This window comes from Trichosurus vulpecula, chromosome 9 (assembly GCF_011100635.1).
Source record: "Trichosurus vulpecula isolate mTriVul1 chromosome 9, mTriVul1.pri, whole genome shotgun sequence".
Classification (NCBI taxonomy): domain Eukaryota; kingdom Metazoa; phylum Chordata; class Mammalia; order Diprotodontia; family Phalangeridae; genus Trichosurus; species Trichosurus vulpecula.
The window spans coordinates 40154004-40171952 of record NC_050581.1 but is presented as its reverse complement, the minus strand read 5'-3'; the positions used below and the strand labels follow the sequence as shown (position 1 = coordinate 40171952).

The 17949-nt window shown below is 40.1% G+C and overlaps 1 pseudogene; it reads left to right on the top strand.

The window, feature by feature from the left end:
• Positions 1-6876: 6876 nt before the first annotated feature.
• Positions 6877-7791, top strand: LOC118831962 (annotated as a pseudogene).
• Positions 7792-17949: the final 10158 nt, after the last annotated feature.

The following is a 17949-nucleotide window of genomic DNA, read 5'->3' as shown; positions in this document are numbered from 1 at the left end:
ATAGCATGTAGCACATGAACTCAGTGTTGGAGGAAGCTAAAGATTCCAAGAGGCAGAAAGGAGAGGGAGAACATTCCAGGGATGTGGAACCACTCATGCAAGGATTAGGAGCACAAAACAAATCACAGTTCAAGGAATAGCAAATAGGCCTGTTTGTCTGGAAAGTTGTATGGGTAAAGGACAGAAATGTGCAATAAACCTATAGGCTATGGTCAGATTATGCGAAGCCTTATTATCCTATGTCATGTCACTCTTTTTCTGTCTCTTTTCTTGCATCATCACTTGTGTCCTACTTTATAACTGTGGCTATACCCCAAGATTCTGTCCTAGGTTCTTTATTCTCTTGATAATGCCTTCCATCTGAGCGATTTCATTGGTTTCCATGCAAATGACCCCCAGATATATAAATCTAGTCCTAATCTTTCTTCTGAGCTCCAGTTCCACATTACTAGCTCTCTTTGGGATGTAACCAAATGGATGTCCTCTGGCATCTTAAATTCAACAAGTTCAAAACAAATTCAGTCTTTCCATTACCATCTCTATACCCACTCATCTTTCTAAGTTCACCGTGTCTGTTGAGGGTTCCACTAAGCTCATGTTGTTTGATTGTTCTAGTTTTAATTTTCATTCTGAAGTTAAGTACCAAATAAAATACATACATGCATATATTTATCTATCTATATACATACATATAAAAAGACATAAAAACTGAAAAAAAATGTACATGAAACTATAGGTATCCATTACAGACAGCTTGCTCTTTTTAAAGTTCAACCTGTAGCTTCCAAAGCTGTCTTGATTTTTGTGTTTCTTTCTTGCCTTCCTTCTCTTCTCTTCTTGGAATTTTTGTGTCTCCCTCAACACCCAGCATAATACTCTGCATACATACAGCACCTAATAAATGTTTGCTGAATTGGATTAGTAATAGAGCAAGGTAAGAGACAAGAAGGGAAAGAAGGGATGCATCAAGGGCACAAATAAAGAGAATAGCTCTGGCAAGGAGGAGAGACAGACAAAGTATTTGTTGCATGCTCACTGTACGTCAGGTACTGTGCTAAGTTCTGGGGCTACAAAGAAAAGTTTTAGAAAGACTGCAAGACAGACCCTGTCCTCAAGGAACTTACATTCTAATAGGGGAAGGCAACACACAAAGCGGAGCTGGACAAAGAGAGGGGCTAGAGAGAGGAAAAGGGATTGAGATGATTGGCGTGAAGGGGAAAAGAAAAATTCAAGAATGCAGTTGTGAATGAAGAGAAGCATGCCTGGGAACCCTTCTTTAATAGTGGTGCAGACAGTCAGTCACCAATCAATAGAGTGGGACTTATTACCCTTAAATAGGACCCAATTGTTGTTGTTGTGGTTGTGGTTGTGGTTGTCCTTCATTCTCAAAGAGGACAACGACATCAGGGAGATGAAGACATGACTTGTGGTTGACTTGGATTTGAGTGAGGGAGGGCTGTGCAAGGTTACCAGCCTCACTTTCTCCTCCAGTGCCATCTGGGTCCAGCGGCCTGATATTTACCAGGAGGACTGAAGATGGCCCAGGATGCGTTGGGAGACCTTGGCCCTTTCAGGCTAAGGTTTTTTTTTCAGGTTCTCACTTTGAGTGAGGTAACATCCATTCAGTGAATAGGCCTCTTTAAGAAGTTAATCAAGGGATGGCCCCTTTAATTAAAACTAAAAAAAAAAATCAAACTGGGAGGGGGAGACCCTCAAGGTTCCTGGCCAAAAGGGAAACAGTTACTATTTAGTATTTACATTCACTCTGCGCTAGGAGGGCGGGGACCTATTGTCCAATCTATGACCTCCAGAGTGAATTGGATTTAAGGCTTGGTTTTTGAGAAAGAAATCTAGCCAGTAAACCCAAATTTAAGAAGGCAGCCTTCAGCCTTCGAAATGGAGCACAGGGAGGAGGCAGAGGAAGAGGCAGAGACAGAGACAGAGGCAGAGGACCCAATGTATTGTGTCACTGCAGGTATCTTCTGAAGTATTTTTGCAGTTTAACTTCAGGCTTTCACCCTTTCATGTTGCCTCTCTGCTGAATACAATGTAGTAAAGACAAAAGTGCTTTACTGGCAGCCAATCCAATCAAACAACTAAACCTCAACCTTCTAAGTCCAAGGTGATGTGGTAGGGGCTAGGGGTACAAAGTCAAAACTAAAAGTGGTTCTGACCCTCAAGGAGATTACAATCATCTACTTGCATAGCATGAGATGAATAGACATGAGATAATTTAAGGAGGAGGAAGAATGAACTAAGAGCTAGGGGTATGAGGCAAAGTTTCCTATATTGAAGAGTTTTGTAATTAGCCTTGCCTGGGTTTCATTCCTGGCTCTGTCAGGAGGTAGTAGATTTCGGGCAAGTCATTTAACCTACTAATTATCTGTTTCCTTATCTGTAAAATGAGTAGGTTAGATGAACTAAATGACTCCTATGACAATTTCCAGTTCTAAAAATTTTATGACTTCTATAAACTTGAGGATGCTGGCCTTAGCCCCTGTCATGGTCCCTCCAAATGACAGTGACTATGACCAAACTGAGACCCATCATAGGTATCTCCCCCTCACTCAACACTCTCTTTGGAATAAATGACCCGTTCTGTCATTCCTGAAGCAATCAATTTACCACATTATACTGCATATGAAGGCACTTTGAAGACTGTAAAGAACTAGCTAGTCAAATGGAAAATATTATTGTCATCATCAACACATTTCATGGCCAGAAACAATTTCTGCCAGGCAGAGAGGGTTGGGTTTGTTTTTTACATGATACATATAAATCAGCCCGGGTAAGCTGGGGGTGAAAGTGGGCTAGTAAAAACATATTGGCAGGCTGGCAAATATCTTGTTTTATCTGCATGGCTGGCTTAAGACTCAATGGGGAAAATTGACATGCACTTTTTACTGAGGGTTCAACCTGGCAAGGGTTGAGCTTTCTTTTCTTGGGTTGATTGGCAAATACTCAACTTTTGCATCCACTATAATTAAAGGTTGAGCAGCATCCAATTTACTCATGATATAATTTGAGAAACCATCTGTAATCCTCTTACTTGTTCTCCTATCCTAATGTATGTACAGGCACAGACCTTGAGCTCTGGTGTGTCTTTAAAACTTGATTGGTCTAATACGTTTGTCCTTCAGCCCCATGAGGCTAGTTACTGACCTCTGGAAAACTAATGCTCACCTGGAATGTTAAATAGTTAGCTATAATAATTAGGATAATTATGATAATGAGGATTTATATGGAGTTTTCTGAGCTCACTGTCCAATTGTGTCTGACTCTTCATAACCCCATGGACCATATCACATCAATACTATCCATGGGGCTTTGTTGGTAAATATTCTGGAGTGGTTTGCCATTTCCTTTTCCAGATGACTAAGGCAACCAGGGGTTAAGTAACTTGCCTAGGGTCACACAACTAGTAACTGTCTGAGGCCGGATTTGAACTCAGATCTTCCTGGCTCTAGGCCCAGTGTTCTAATCACTGAGCCATCTAGCTGCCTCAATTGGCTTAGAGAGCAAGATTAGATTAGCTATAAGGTCCCTTCTACCCTAATATTCTGTGATTTTTTATGTAAGAGATGACCCTGCACCCAAGGCTCTGGCTTTTACATTAGCTGGATTTTATCTTGAAGACATTCGCCTAAAAGCACTCTTTGATGCATTTCTCCCCCAAGCAGAATTTTCAAGTTTGTAACCTCCATAGGGACATATAAGCAAAGTCCTAAACAGCAAGGGTTTACCTCCCTGAAAGCTTATCAAGTTGATCAGATAACTCTCTCTCATCATTCACCCCCACAACAACAGAAGAGTTGAAAGGAAGAGATTTTCAAACAGAATATCCTTAAGTGTTCTATATTTACTCCTCTCCTTATCTCTCACCTCCTAAAGTCATTTATGGAATAAGAAGAAATTTGAATTAGTGTGACAGTTCAATCAATCTTGCTTAATAGACAGTAATGTTAATTGGAATGGGAAGATCTTTTCCATCCATTAATAGGACTCCGTGACCTGCTTAAGTGACATGGAAGCCTGAGTCACATGAGTCTGAGTCACATGGAGCCTGTGGTGGGAGGAGCTTGCTGAGGGGGTGGAGCAGGAAGGGGTGGAGCAGGAAGGGGTAGAGCAGGAAGTTGGAGTCAGTTGAAGCTTGGAGAGAGACAGGAGGCAGAGAGAGCAGAGCAGCTACCGTGAGTGAGAGAGGGAGTGATTTTGCTTAAGGGAGTTTGTTTGTGGGGAGACCTGACAGAAGGAAGGCTTGGGGATGGTGGTGCCCCCTATATTGATAATGTGTATAGATTTCTTTGTTGCTATGAGGGATTTGGCTTTCTGGTGTGTGAATAAATGTCTTGGTTTCATCTTCAATGAAGGATCTGTTATATCTTGTGATTCAAACCTGGGAATATGCCTGCATATTCATAGTAGCCCCTGTGGGTATCGCATTGGCGATAAATAGACTTCATCCTTCATATTCTGAGATTTCTGAAAGTGAAAACAAGGTCCTTGTCTCTCCAGGTGTTACCCTAGTTGAGAATGATAGACAGGCATATGAAATAGAGAATAATTAAGTTCTAACTTGCATGATATCAGCTATAAGTGTTGGAAATCACATTTTCCAAACTAAAAATCCAAACTCATGGCCAGAGAATGGATATGCCTTTTGTGAAAACCCCTTTAAAGGATACATTTGAAGGAAAGGAAAGGGTAGAGGAGAAGAGAAGAGATAACTAGACTCTAATTGCCAGAGAAGGTGCCCATTAATTGGAGAATGACTGAATAAATTGTGGTGTATGAATGCACTAGAATGTTATTGCTCCCTAAGAAATAATGAAAAAAAAATTTCAAAGAATGCTGAGTAGTATAAACTGATGCAGAACAAAATGAACAGAACCAGTAGAACAGCAATATTGTAGAGAAAAACAATTTTGAAAGATTTAAGAACTCTGATCAATGCAATGGTTCCAGAGGACCTATGATTCATTTTCCTTGACCATGCTTATTTTTTTACAAGTTGGTTTTTTATTGTGAGGCTTTTTATTTGCTTGTTTTTTCTTTCAGTTTTTTAATTGGAAGGGGACTTGGGAAGAAAAGGCAGGAGTGTGCTGGGACCAGCTCTAACTGGATTATAGAACTGACTGTTATATTCTAAGGTCAGCATTTATACCTCAAAAATTGATAAATGCTTCAAATCAAGGTTTGATTTATTGTATTATTGATTGTTTAGATCAGGCCTGCACAACATATGGCCTGTTGAGCTGCTTGCAACCTGGGAAGGGATTTCAGGAGGCCCATAAAAAATGTAGGGTTGCCACTGCACACGCTCTCCTGTTTGTCACGTGACCTGGAAGCAACCAACCATTGTCAGTCTGTCTCTAGGCAAAGCTATAGGTGGCCTGAAGAATAGCCTATTTCAATTTTGGCCCCTACCTAGTTGTGCAAGTCTGGTCTAGACTTAAGAAAGTGATAGAGAAAATGTTAATAATGAAAATTAAAATTAAAAGTATATGCACATGTATTTATAAGTATACATATATGTGTGTATAGAAATATACTTTAATTTGTATATAAATATACATATATATATATATATATACATATCCTCTCTCCTGTCCCTTTCTATTCATACACACACACAACTTGTATATGTATGTATGTATGTATGTATGTATGGATACAAATTGGCTTATAACTATCCCTGAACCAACCCAGGGAGACATCAGTTTTTCGTCTTGTGGTCCATTAGGGTGACAATGCTTTCTTTCTCTTACTGAGTGGGAAAGGAAGAAGCAGTCCTGGCCTTGCAGCTTGGCTTCACAGGATCTTTACAGACCTGCTTTGGATAGTAGCCCAACTAGGCTGAGAAGCTGTGTAGAGGCTAAAGTCACCTTAGACAAGACAGGGAGGAGCCAGAATTTGGACGTTTTACAGACCTAAAAAGGCAGAGAGAGGAAGTGAGTTTGTTAAAAAGCTTTTTGAGGAATAGAAGGAATTTAAGCAGCCCATGAAGCTGAATTTTTAGTCTCTTGAAAAATAATCAGAAGGAAGAAAAAGTATTTTTTATCTGATCAGAAGGAACAGTGGTAGAGGCAGAGCCATTTTTACTGCCAAGATAGATGTCATGAGAAGATGAGAAAAGCGCTGAGGGCATATTACAGTAGCTTTGATGAATGTCCTCCCCAAAACTAACTCAATATTTGAATGCTATAAATTTCATTGTGAAATACAAGGCCCAAATAAACCCGTGGAACCATTCGTGACAGAATCAAGGCTACTGGCAAAGGATTATATGTGTGCTGACACTGATTAAACAGTTGGGGCCAGAATAATGTTCAGAGCAATTCAACAAACCCCCACAAAATCCTAATAAATCAGAGAGTGGAACCCGATTTAAGAAACACAAGAAACCTTTCTAGAACATAGGAGCATGGGCTGGACTCAAATCTATGGCTACAGTAGAAACCAGAGACCAAGCAGAGTGTGTGCTTTGGCTCCACAAAGAGCTAGACAAGAATGTGAGAGATCTGTATGAGCTGACTCAGAGTAGAGTGAACAGAAGCAGGAGAACAATTGACAATTTACAAAATGATCATACAATGCCAAGGAGAAAAACAGGAGACTAGTTTGAACTTCAGTGCACCATTGGTAAAACATGCATCCCTTCTCTTAGGGGAGAGGTGGTAGACTGTAGCTGTGGAATGTGCAGGTTAAGATGTGGATTTGTACTCTAACCCCCGGGAGTCTATGGTGAGGCCTGCTGCGTCTGGCCCGTTAGGACCAAGTTACCCTGCATGGCTCTGCCGGGCCGGCTCCAGTGCCTAGATAACGGTGTGACCCCACCCCACATGGCACGGCCCCCAGCACTGAGGGATACCCAGGATGGACATTCCTCAGTGTGAACCAGTGGCTGAGATTGGTGTTGGTGCCTCTGGGATGGTGTACAAAGCCCATGACCCACACAGCGGCCACTTTGTGGCACTCAAGAGCATGAAAGTCCCAACAGGAGGAGGAAGTGGAGGGGGCCTGCCAGTCAGCACCGTCTGGGAGGTGGCCCTCCTCAGGAGGCTGGAGGCCTTTGAGCATCCCAATGTTGTCCGGCTGATGGATGTCTGTGCCACTGCCTGAACCAACCGAGAGACCAAGGTGACCCTGGTGTTTGAACATGTGGACCAAGACCTGAGGATGTATCTGGACAAGGCCTCTCCACCAGGGCTGCCCTTGGAGACCATTAAGGACCTAATGAGACAGTTCTTAGGAGGCCTAGACTTTCTTCATGCCAACTGCATTGTCCACCATGACCTGAAGCCAGAAAACATACTTGTGACTAGTAGTAGAACAGTCAAGCTGGCTGACTTTGACTTAGCCTGGATCTACAGCTGCCATATGGCACTCACACCTGTGGTACTCACCCTGGTACCAGGCTCCTGAGGTTCTCCTGCAGTCAGCATATGCAGCACCTGTGGACATGTGGAGTGTTGGCTGTATCTTCGCAGAGATGTTCCGTAAGAAGCCTCTCTTCTGTGGAAACTCTGAAGCTGACCAGTTAAACAAAATCTTTGACCTGATTGGGCTCTCAGCAGAAGATGACTGGCCTCCTGATGTTTCTCTGCCCCATGGAGCCTTTACTCCTTGTAGTCCCCAGCCTTTACAGTCTGTTGTGCCTGAGCTGGAGGGACCTGGAGCACAACTGCTACTGGAAATGCTGACCTTTAGCCCCCACAAACGAATCTCCACCTTCTGAGCTCTGCAACACACTTATCTACAGACAGCTGGGGAAGGGAACCCAGAATGACCACTGGAAGGACTGTATCCAGGACCAATACAGAAGAGCTGCCATTTCCCCTCCCCATGGACACTGGGATCCCTCCTACGGCCACCATGATGTATGGCATCACAAGGCAGGAGGGAGAACATGATCCTCTTTACACATACCCTTCCTAAATCCTTAACCATTTTACACAGAATCTTTTACTACCTTAATGACATTCATTCCCCTACTACCAATGCCCTTTGTGAGACATCCCTCTGTCCCACCCTAATCCCTTAGATTGGGGGGTGGGTGGGTAGGGGGATTTATACAGAAAAAAAAAGTCATGGATTTGTTTTGTTTATGGTGGGGAAGTGAAATGGAGTAGGGGTAGTCATTGGGAAGTGATAGATTGGGGGGGAAAGAACATCAATAAGACATTTATTATGAGAAAAGAAGCCAACACAAAGAGATAGACAAGCTAGCAAGCAGATTTCAATTTCAAATGTACACAAATGGAAACAGCCATCATCCCAGAGATAGATGAAAATCTAAAAAAAAAACCGCATGGTGGGGATGGAAATGAATGAACGAATGAAATAGGCATTTATTAAGAGTTCAAGTACATTAAACTTTGGGTGCAATGGTTGAACATCATAACATGACAGCAATCCAGAAGAGATCTGGCACATAAGAAGATAAGCCCCATAAAGTGTTCATACTGATAAAAATAGTATAAAAAATAGAAAACAATTTATTACAAAGGTGACCTAAATGTCAAGCATATGGAGTACAAAAAAACATAATATAAATTGAGAGCATCTTTTCAACAGAGAACTGAATGGGTATCTTCTTTTTCTCTCAATAAATTTTCTTGTAGCAAGAAGTGGCATTTAGCATCATTTGAGTGATCTTGGAACTGCCCTCAAAGCTGTACAGAAGCAATTTTTGAAGCTGTGGGAGTGAGTAATATTGCCAAGGTGGGGAACTTAGACATGAAGAATTAAAGAACCAAGGACAGCTCCTTGGAGAACATCTACATGAAGGGGTCAAAAAGGGGATGTATAGTCAGCAAAAGAGTCTAGGGAGTGATAAGAGCTATGGTAAAAGAAGCAAGACAGTGTAGTATCTCTGACACCAAGGAATTGGAAAGAATCCACACATCTAGAATCATAGGATTATATACGTAGAGCTAAAAGGAACACCAGAAGCCATCTAATCCAACCCCCTAATTATACAGATAAGGAAATTGAGGATGAGGGAGTGTAGGTGCCCTGCAAATAGGGAGTGGTGGTCATGTTAAAAGTAGCAAAGAATTCATGAAGGATGAGGACTAGAAAGAGACCTGAGGGAGAACACTTTCCATAGAATGGTTGTTGCTGGAGTTCTTATCCGAGGGTCTGGAAACTCATGTATATAGGATGATTATATAGGCTAGAGCCTATGGACCCCTTCTCAGAATGCTGTCTTTAAATACATAAAATATGTGAGAATACAAAGGAAACCAATGACATTAAATGACGACGACGACGACAACGACGACGATGATGATGATGATGATGATAGAGATTTTAATGTCACTGGCTTCTTTTGTAATAGGCTGTATTGGACTGCCAAAGAGGTCTTTGACACAAAAACCCCTTAGTCAAGGAGAGGGTGTGCAGTGACAAAGCGGAGCTGCCAGTTATAGGCAACTCTTTTAAGAAGTTTAGCAATGAAAAAAGGAGAGATGAAACAAAGTGGATGAAGTAGAAGAGTCGAAGGGAATATTCTTCAGATTATGGAAGCAGGAGCATATAGTTTGGCAGATGGGAATGAGCTCCTGGCAAGGCAGTCTTTGGAGGGGGTAGGTGAGTGCTGATGGGGATAAGCTGTAAGAGAGAGAACTTCCAGTGAGGAGGCACTCACCACCTCTCTAGGCAATGTACTCCACTTTAGGACATCTCAAACTTAGAAGTTTTCCTTATTAGGCCTTATATCCTTTAATTTATTTTTTCTATCTCTGCCCTCTTGGATGAGAAGGAATAAGTATAACACTTAATTAATAAGTTTTACATAATGTAATAATATGTGATATGATATGATATAATGAAATGTAATATAATGAAATGTAATGTGATACAATATGATATGATATGATATGATATATGATATGATATGATGTAATGTAATGCAATGATGTAATGTTATGTAATATAAATTAATAACTCATTTAATAAGTATTTATTAACTGCTTAGTACATCCCAAGAACTATACTAGGCCTTGGGGAGACATCCAAAATTGAGATAGCCCCTGCCTTCAAGGACCTTACATTCTAATCCACATGAACAATTCTTCAAGTACTTGAAGACTGCTGTCATGGCCCTTCTAAACTTTTTCTTTTTCAGCTAATCATCTTCAGTTTCTTCAAGTGATTCTCATATGACATATTCTCTAGTCTTCCAGTCATCCTCACTGCCCTCTTTTGGATTCATTCCAGTTAGTATATCTGGTTCTAAATGCAGTCCTGTCTTGGCATTGCCAAGGAGATCAGGGCATTGGAGGGAAATGATGATTTTCAGAGAGAAGTTGCCTAGCATTTTGCCCTTTTTCAATTTACCTGATGAATTTTTTCCTAATCTAGGGACTGGTAGAAGGGAGCTGTGATGTGACCCATAGACCCACACTCAGCTGAATCCACCATGAGCTAAAAGACTATGCTAGGACTTGGAAGTGGGAGTGTGTGGGAACTATTCTGAAAAGCAGTGAAGGGAAGACCAAAAGAGTAGAAGCCAGAGAGAGAAACTTTACTGGCCATGGGATCCTCAATTCCAGACTCCAGGATGGTGCTGTGGGGCAGATCATGCATAAGGTGTGTTGAGAGGGATCCCAAGTTACTGAAGGCCCTTCCCACACTAACTTCAGATCCTTAAGGAGGTGATTCCTGAACTTTCGCTTTTTTCCCTTTCCCTCCCTTTTTCCTGAAAATATTTTTCCCTGTTTAAAAGTTTGCTTATCTTTCCATTTACCTTATCTTTTAGGAATGATAAACACAGCTAATCATTGCATTGCTGATTTATATGTGTTTTTGCTCAAATTTTGCAGAAAGGGGACCTAGGGAAGTGCCTGGGATGGAGGGAGAGACTGATTTATAACTGCAGTATTTAACCAGAGCAGCTCTTTGCCTGAGGACTCACTGCTAAAGAAAAAAGGACTCTTAGATGAAGATCTCTTCCTCTAGATAATGAATCAACAGTCTGGGTGGTAGGGACTATGTAGTGACTAGCTAGATTGGTATTGGAGATAGGACCTTCCCTAAGTTTCCCAGTAGGTTTGAAAAGAAAACCACTCCTCTAGAGGTGGGAAGCTAAGGGACTGTCTGAAAAAAAAGGCCTTAGGGAAAGGCCTAAGGCAGTGTGTGAGAGGTAGCTCACCCCACAAAAGGACGGGGCTATCCTAATATAGCATATTACTATGCCACCCCACCATTGTCACAATAAAACTGGTGACCACAATTGAAAATAGTACTCTAATACCTTGACTAGATGCCAAGAATCCCTTAACATAGACCAAGAGAAAGCTTACTCCGTTATGACATCATATCCAAACCTTATTGAAGGTTACAATAGGCACAGAAAGTAGGCTCGGTGTGAGTGAGAGATAGAGAGGAGGTTGTAGTCAGAGAATAGAATTTCAAAGTTCCAGAACTTGGGCCTGGTGCAGTTCTGAAAGAAAGTGAGGGCTAAGATTGAAGTGGGTTGAGGAAGGTGATTATGGTTGAGGAGGCTGAGGACTTGAGAGGTCAGTTTGCTATGAATGTTCAGATATTCAAGGATGGTGGCAGGAGATCGGTTGGAAAGGAAGACCATGAACAATATCATTGGGAAAAGTTGGGAGAATGATTCAAAGATTGGTGGATGACTGCAACAGGGGAATGTCTGTGTAGGTACAAATGGATTGAATGGGCCTGATGGGGTATAGGCTCTGGGAACCCCCTTGAATGCTCCTCGAATTTTCCCACTTGATCTGGCTTTTCATGCCCAAATCTGTTACCCTTAACTTAGCCTAGCCCTCCATTGTCTGTTACCTATGGATTGCCTCCAGCTGCTTCCCACCCTTGATCCCATCAAAATCCCATTCTCTTGGTTCCTGGAGTCTGACCTCTAGTCACCCCAGTCTCATTAAGACTCCTTCTCAACACCTTCCTTAAACCCCTCCTCCTGTCACCCCAGACTACTTGACCACCCCTAGGTCCCTCCTACAGTCTTTCTGTTTATAAGATCCATATTGCCTCCATGAAGGTGCTCAGATTCAATCTGGCTCAGATTGTTCTGGCCCATTTGTCAATACAAGCATCACAAATGTTCAGATTCCTTAAAAGTGTGCTCAATATGGCAAATCTTTAATAAACTTTATTTTTCTTTGGCTGAAAAAAGACTTCAGTGGAATTTAATCAGGCAGGACTGGGTGTATCAGTATTTTGGGGTCCCAAGCACCCTTAAACCTCAAAACTTCTAAACCTCAACAGGCCTAGAAAGAGGAAAAATTCTTGGGAGATAGTTGTGAAAGAATGATCTTGAAGTGGTCCTGTGAGTTAAGGGCGGGGAGAGACATCTATGGAGGGAATTTCAAAGGATATGATAGCTCTAGGGTAGCACTGTGTTTCTATTAATGTGAAGAGGAGGATGAAACAGTGATTAAATAATATAAGTGTAAAGGGGGAACTTTCAGACAACTGAGGAAAGGTTCTAAAGGACTCACTGGGACAAACTAGGCACTGGGTAATAGGACATGAGTGAGACAAGGAGATAGCAGGAAAAGATTTTTAAAAAGACCTGAGTTTGGAAATAGGTAGTAAGGGTAGGCTACTTGCACCATAGTTGGTGAGACTCAATAATTTAAGAGTGGGAAAACATCAAGAATGGTAGAATAACAGAATCACAGGAAGTAGATTGCTGTAACAATGAACAGATAGAAGTGCAGAATTAGCCCTCCTTAGAGTCTGAGACATGGGTTAGAAATTTGGTGCTTTGTTGTACCTGTCTCCAGTCTTTGACTGAAGGAACAGGTCCACAAATCTCTGTTTTCTAGACTTATCACTGGATCATAGAATCATAGACCACAAAGACCATTTAGTCCAACCCTCTCACTTAACAGATGAGGAAACTGAGTAGGGTTGAGGATAGAGAGGTTAAGTGATTTGCCCACAATTACAGAACTAGTATGTCACTGAGGTGAGATTTGAACCTATGTTCCTGATTTACAGTCCAGTGCCCTATCCACCATATTGTGCTGCCTCCACACAAGAGAAGGGGTGAAGGACTGCTGAACTGATATCCAACTGCCTTCAATATTTTCCTGCCTGATATTTCAGAAGAAAATGTTTGTGTGCATGTGCATGTGTCTGTGCCTCAAGTTGTCCTAGGCTCATGGATAACTATAGATAGATTGATGGTTATTGAACACTTACTGTGTGTGAGTCACTGGGCTAAGCACTGGAGAAACAAATGGCAAAAAAGAATAGCATTATCAATGACTATACTTCAAAATGATCTATATAAGGTAGCTAGGTAATATAATGGTTAGTATGACAAACTTGAAGTGAGGAAAATCTGAGTTTTAATCTTGCCCCAGGTACTTACTAACTGTGTGGACCCTGGACAAGACATTTAACCTCTCTGAGCCTCAGTTTCCCCATCTCTAAAAAGGGGTCAACACTAACACCTACATCACAGGATTATTTTGAGGATTAAATATGTAAAGCATTTTCAAATTTTAAAGTGCTATATAAATGTTAGCTGTTAATTTACAATTGCAGCAGCAATGAGAGTATCCAGATTGCAACCCTACCATGCACCATAGACAATTATATGTGTTCCTATGACTGAATGAATTTATCATTTGGCAGCCATTCTTATCTACCATAAAAAGAGATGTTATAAATATTTTTGTACATATGGATAACTTTCCTTTTTCTTTGATTTCTTTGGGATATAGACCTATTAGTCTGTAAATGCACAGTTTTCTAAACCTTTGGGCATAATTCCAAATTAGTTCCCAGAATGGTTGGACTAGTTCACAATTCCACCAGCAGTGATTAGTGTACCTATTTTTCCATATCCCCTCCAGCATTTGTCATTTTCCTTTTCTGTTACGTTAGCCAATCTGATAGGTATGGTATGGTTATACATTAACAGTAATATCGTAAGGATTATCAAATGTGAAAGACTTAGCTACTCTAATCAATTCAATGATCCAATTGATAGCTTTGGTTTTTTCTTCAGAAAACTGTCTGTTCATACCCTTTGACCATTTATCAATTGGGGAATGGCCCTTTTTTGAAAAAATAAATTTGGCTCAGTTCCCTATATCTTTGAGAAATAAAGCCTTTTTTTCGGAGAAACTTGTAAAAATATTTTCCCAGCTTCCTGCTTTCCTTCTAATTTTGGCTGCATTGGTTTTGTTTGTGCAAAACCCTTTTTATTTCATATAATCAAAATTATCTATTTTTCTTCCTGTTATCTTTTCTTCCTCTTGTTTGGTCATAAATTTTTCCCTTATCTGTAGATACGACAAGTAAATTTTCACATGACCTCCTAATATGTTTATAATATCTAAATTATGTATCTAAATTATGTACCCATTTTGACCTCATCTTGGTATATGGTGTGAGATGTTAGTCTATGCCTCGTTTTTGCCAAACTGCTTTGTAGTTTTCCCAGGAAATTTCATCAAATAGTGAGTTCTTGCCTCCAAAGCTTGGATCTTTGGGTTTATTAAATACTTGATTGCTATGGTCATGTTACTACTGCATATTGTGTACTTAATCTATTTCACTGATCCACCACTCTGTTTCTTAGCCAATACCAGTTGTTATTTTGATTAGTACTTTGTAATACAGTTTCAATTATGGTACTATAAGGCTTCCTTCCTTCACAAGTTTTTTCATTGATTCACTTGATATTCTTGACCTTTTGGTCTTACAGATGAATTTTGTTTATTTTTTTCTAGCTTTATAAAATGATTCTTTGGTAGTTTGATTGGCATGCTTTAATTTTTTAGAAGTCATTTAGAATTATCCTAAGAAAGTGACTAAACAGTCTATACCATACTGCTAGTCTAGAAATCCCATTGCTAGACTTAGACACTGCAGAAGTCAGTGACAAGATAAACAGTTCTTTCCACACAAGCAAAAATATTTATAGCAAAATTCTTCATAGTATTCAGGAAATAGATACAATGTAAATATCCATGACCTGAGGGATGGCTAAACAAATTATGGTGCGTGAATGTAACAGAATATTGCTTTACTGTAGGAAACACATTGTTTGGAAATAACAGTAACAAAGCAATTAGAAGTGAATGCTGAGAAATTCAAATTAATTGGCCCCAAAGAAGAGCAAAAGGACACCCCCTTACTTTGTTTGCAAAGATTATGACTATACAACATTCCACAAAATTTCAAACTTGGTTCACGGGGTAGTTGTGTTGAACAATACTTTTAAAAAAAATCTTCCTCGTTATTCTTTGTTATAAGGATGTTTTTCTGGCATGGGAAGAGGAGTGATATATTGAGAAATGTAAGTGATATTAAAACAAAATGTGAATAAAATGTGAAGAAAAATGTGAAAAGGAGCCTCTACCTATGAAAACTGCTCTAGGTGATTATACCGATGGTGAACAACAACATACAGCAGATTTACTCAGTCTTTATTTTTTTTCCATGTTTTTGTTTTGTTTTGTTTTGTTTTTGCCATGGCAGGGGAGGAGGGGAACTTTGGACTAGAAAGCATAAAAAAATGACTTATAGAGAGTTGATACCCAGGATAAGTAAGAGAGCATTTTTCTGCTTTTGATGAATTCAAGACACCTGGACCATATGAATTACAGTCGTGAGTACTGAAAGAAATGTCAGATGTGATTACTAAGCAACTGTCAGGGTTATTTGAAAGATCTTGGAAAAGAAGAGAGATACCATAGGGCTGTAGAAGGGGAAAATGTTTTATTTTTCAACAGAGAATGAACTCTGTAAACCACAGGCATATTGTAAACCATAGGCATCAAATCACAGTTTGATTTCCATTCCTGGGAAAATTCTAGAATGTTTTAGAAAAGAGATGGTTAGTGAACCACTCTAAAAATGAATTTACTAAACTAGGGAGTGTTGAATCAGATTCAGAACTTGGATCTCCTAGCTATATCTCCTAACAATCAGTGTTTTTTTCCAATACTAGTAATGTGCTAGTAGATGTTTAATAAATACCTGTTTAATTAAGTTAACAATTGCTAACATTCACTTAGTATTTTAAAGTTTACCAAATTCTTAATATACAATGTACAATTTTCTCCTCATATCCACTATTTGAAATAAGTATTATTGGTTTATTATCTTTCTTTTAAAGGTAAGAATATGTTCAAGGTTGCCCAGCTAATAGTGGCAGAGTCAGGATTCGAACCAATGTCTTTAGGACCCAAAGGTCTTTTCCTTATACCATTTTGGCCTCATTGTTACCTATATTACCCTCTTCCATTAAAGACTTCCTCTGCTTCTTTCTGACATGGATGTAACACAAGGTTCTGCAATATTATGCCGAAAGAAAGCAAGCTCTAGAAGGTCCTAAAATGTGATGACTACAAGTATGGAATTGGCAATGGTCTGTATGTCTGTTGTCTGAGGGCCACCTATAGGAAACAAAGGATGATTCAGAGGTACAGACTCTCTGGGATTTAGGCCTTTTTGTATCTAACCAACTCCAATCACTTCCTAACTCTCGAGGAGTAAGCCTGAGATTTTTTTCATTAATCTTATCATAGCATTTATCAACATTTGACAACTTTCAACCTTTTAAAAACAGTTTACCCCTTCCCCCCCACCCACACATTTGAGACTCTCTTCTCCCTTGTACGAAGAGACATAGATTCCTACCTTTCTAACTTTGGCTTCTGTCTCCTTCATCAAGACATCTTTTTTCTAATTCCTTTAATATGGGTATTCACTCACTGCCCTTGAACCTCTTCTCTGTTCTGATCATCCTAAAAACCTCACTGATCACTTTTGAAAGGATACTTCTACTCTCACCTGTTCATTCTCCTGCCTAAAATGATGCTTTCCTTTCCTGGAAACTTGTCTACCTCATGTTGGAAACCTCAATGTCACCTGCTTATACAACCAAGGTCTTACCACCCATTCCTTAGTCACTCTTTCCTATGACAACAAAGATGGTATGCCTATAATGTACCTGAATAATGGGCTCCTCCTCATTGCTCTTTTTTAAATAGAGAGAGGATAGATGGTCTATTGTTTGTTATATTATAGTGAGAATTCCTTTTTTGGATATGTTAAACTAGATGGCTCCTGGGGTCCCTTTAAATGCAGAAAAATTATGGGATTCTATGAGTAAGAACTCATTCCTTTCCTATAAAACCCAGGTCTCTTGTCTGGTTCAGCAAACTTCCTGTTATGTAGAAGGATATGGGGCCCTAGCTGTGTTCACACATTGATCAAGAATAGTGACAGAGTAGGTGAATCTGAATGAGTCATGACCAAAGTCAATCTCTGTGCTTTGTTTATTTATTCAAAAGGACTCTTTTGTCTGCTGGCCTAAACTGGAGGGATAACCAACAAAATAACTGGAAGTCCGTTGACTAATGCTGAACATACTTGTCCTGGCTATCTCACATCCCTAAGAAATGGTAATTCATTCCCTGGCCACTAGCCACTATGTTGCTTGGAACAGAAACCAAGCTATGGTATACTTAATTTTTTTATTATGCCGGCAATATTATCTATCCCCACACTCTTTACAATTCTGGAACTATAATCAAATCAATTCTTTCATTGCCCTTGGAAAAAGTATGTCATTCTACTCCCCTCTGGCTCTACTCACCATCCCTATAACTTTCAAATTTATCTTCCTGGTCATCATTCTCCAACATGTGTTTTCTTCCCCACTTAGAATGTAAACTCCCTGAAGGCAGGGACTGTCTTCACTTTTGTGTTTGTATCCCCAGCACTTGGCCTAGTGCTTAACACAGTATATTTGGTAAATGTTTTCATTCATTCATTCAAGTGGAACCAATAGCAACAGCAGTGGGAAGCATCCCAGACCAAGCTAAGGGGTTCCTAGACAAAGCAGAAGAGTTTCTGGATGAAGAAGAGGAGTTTCTGGTTCCCAATGGGAGTTTGGAATCCTGACTAAGCCAAAATATGAGTGTGCAAACTGAG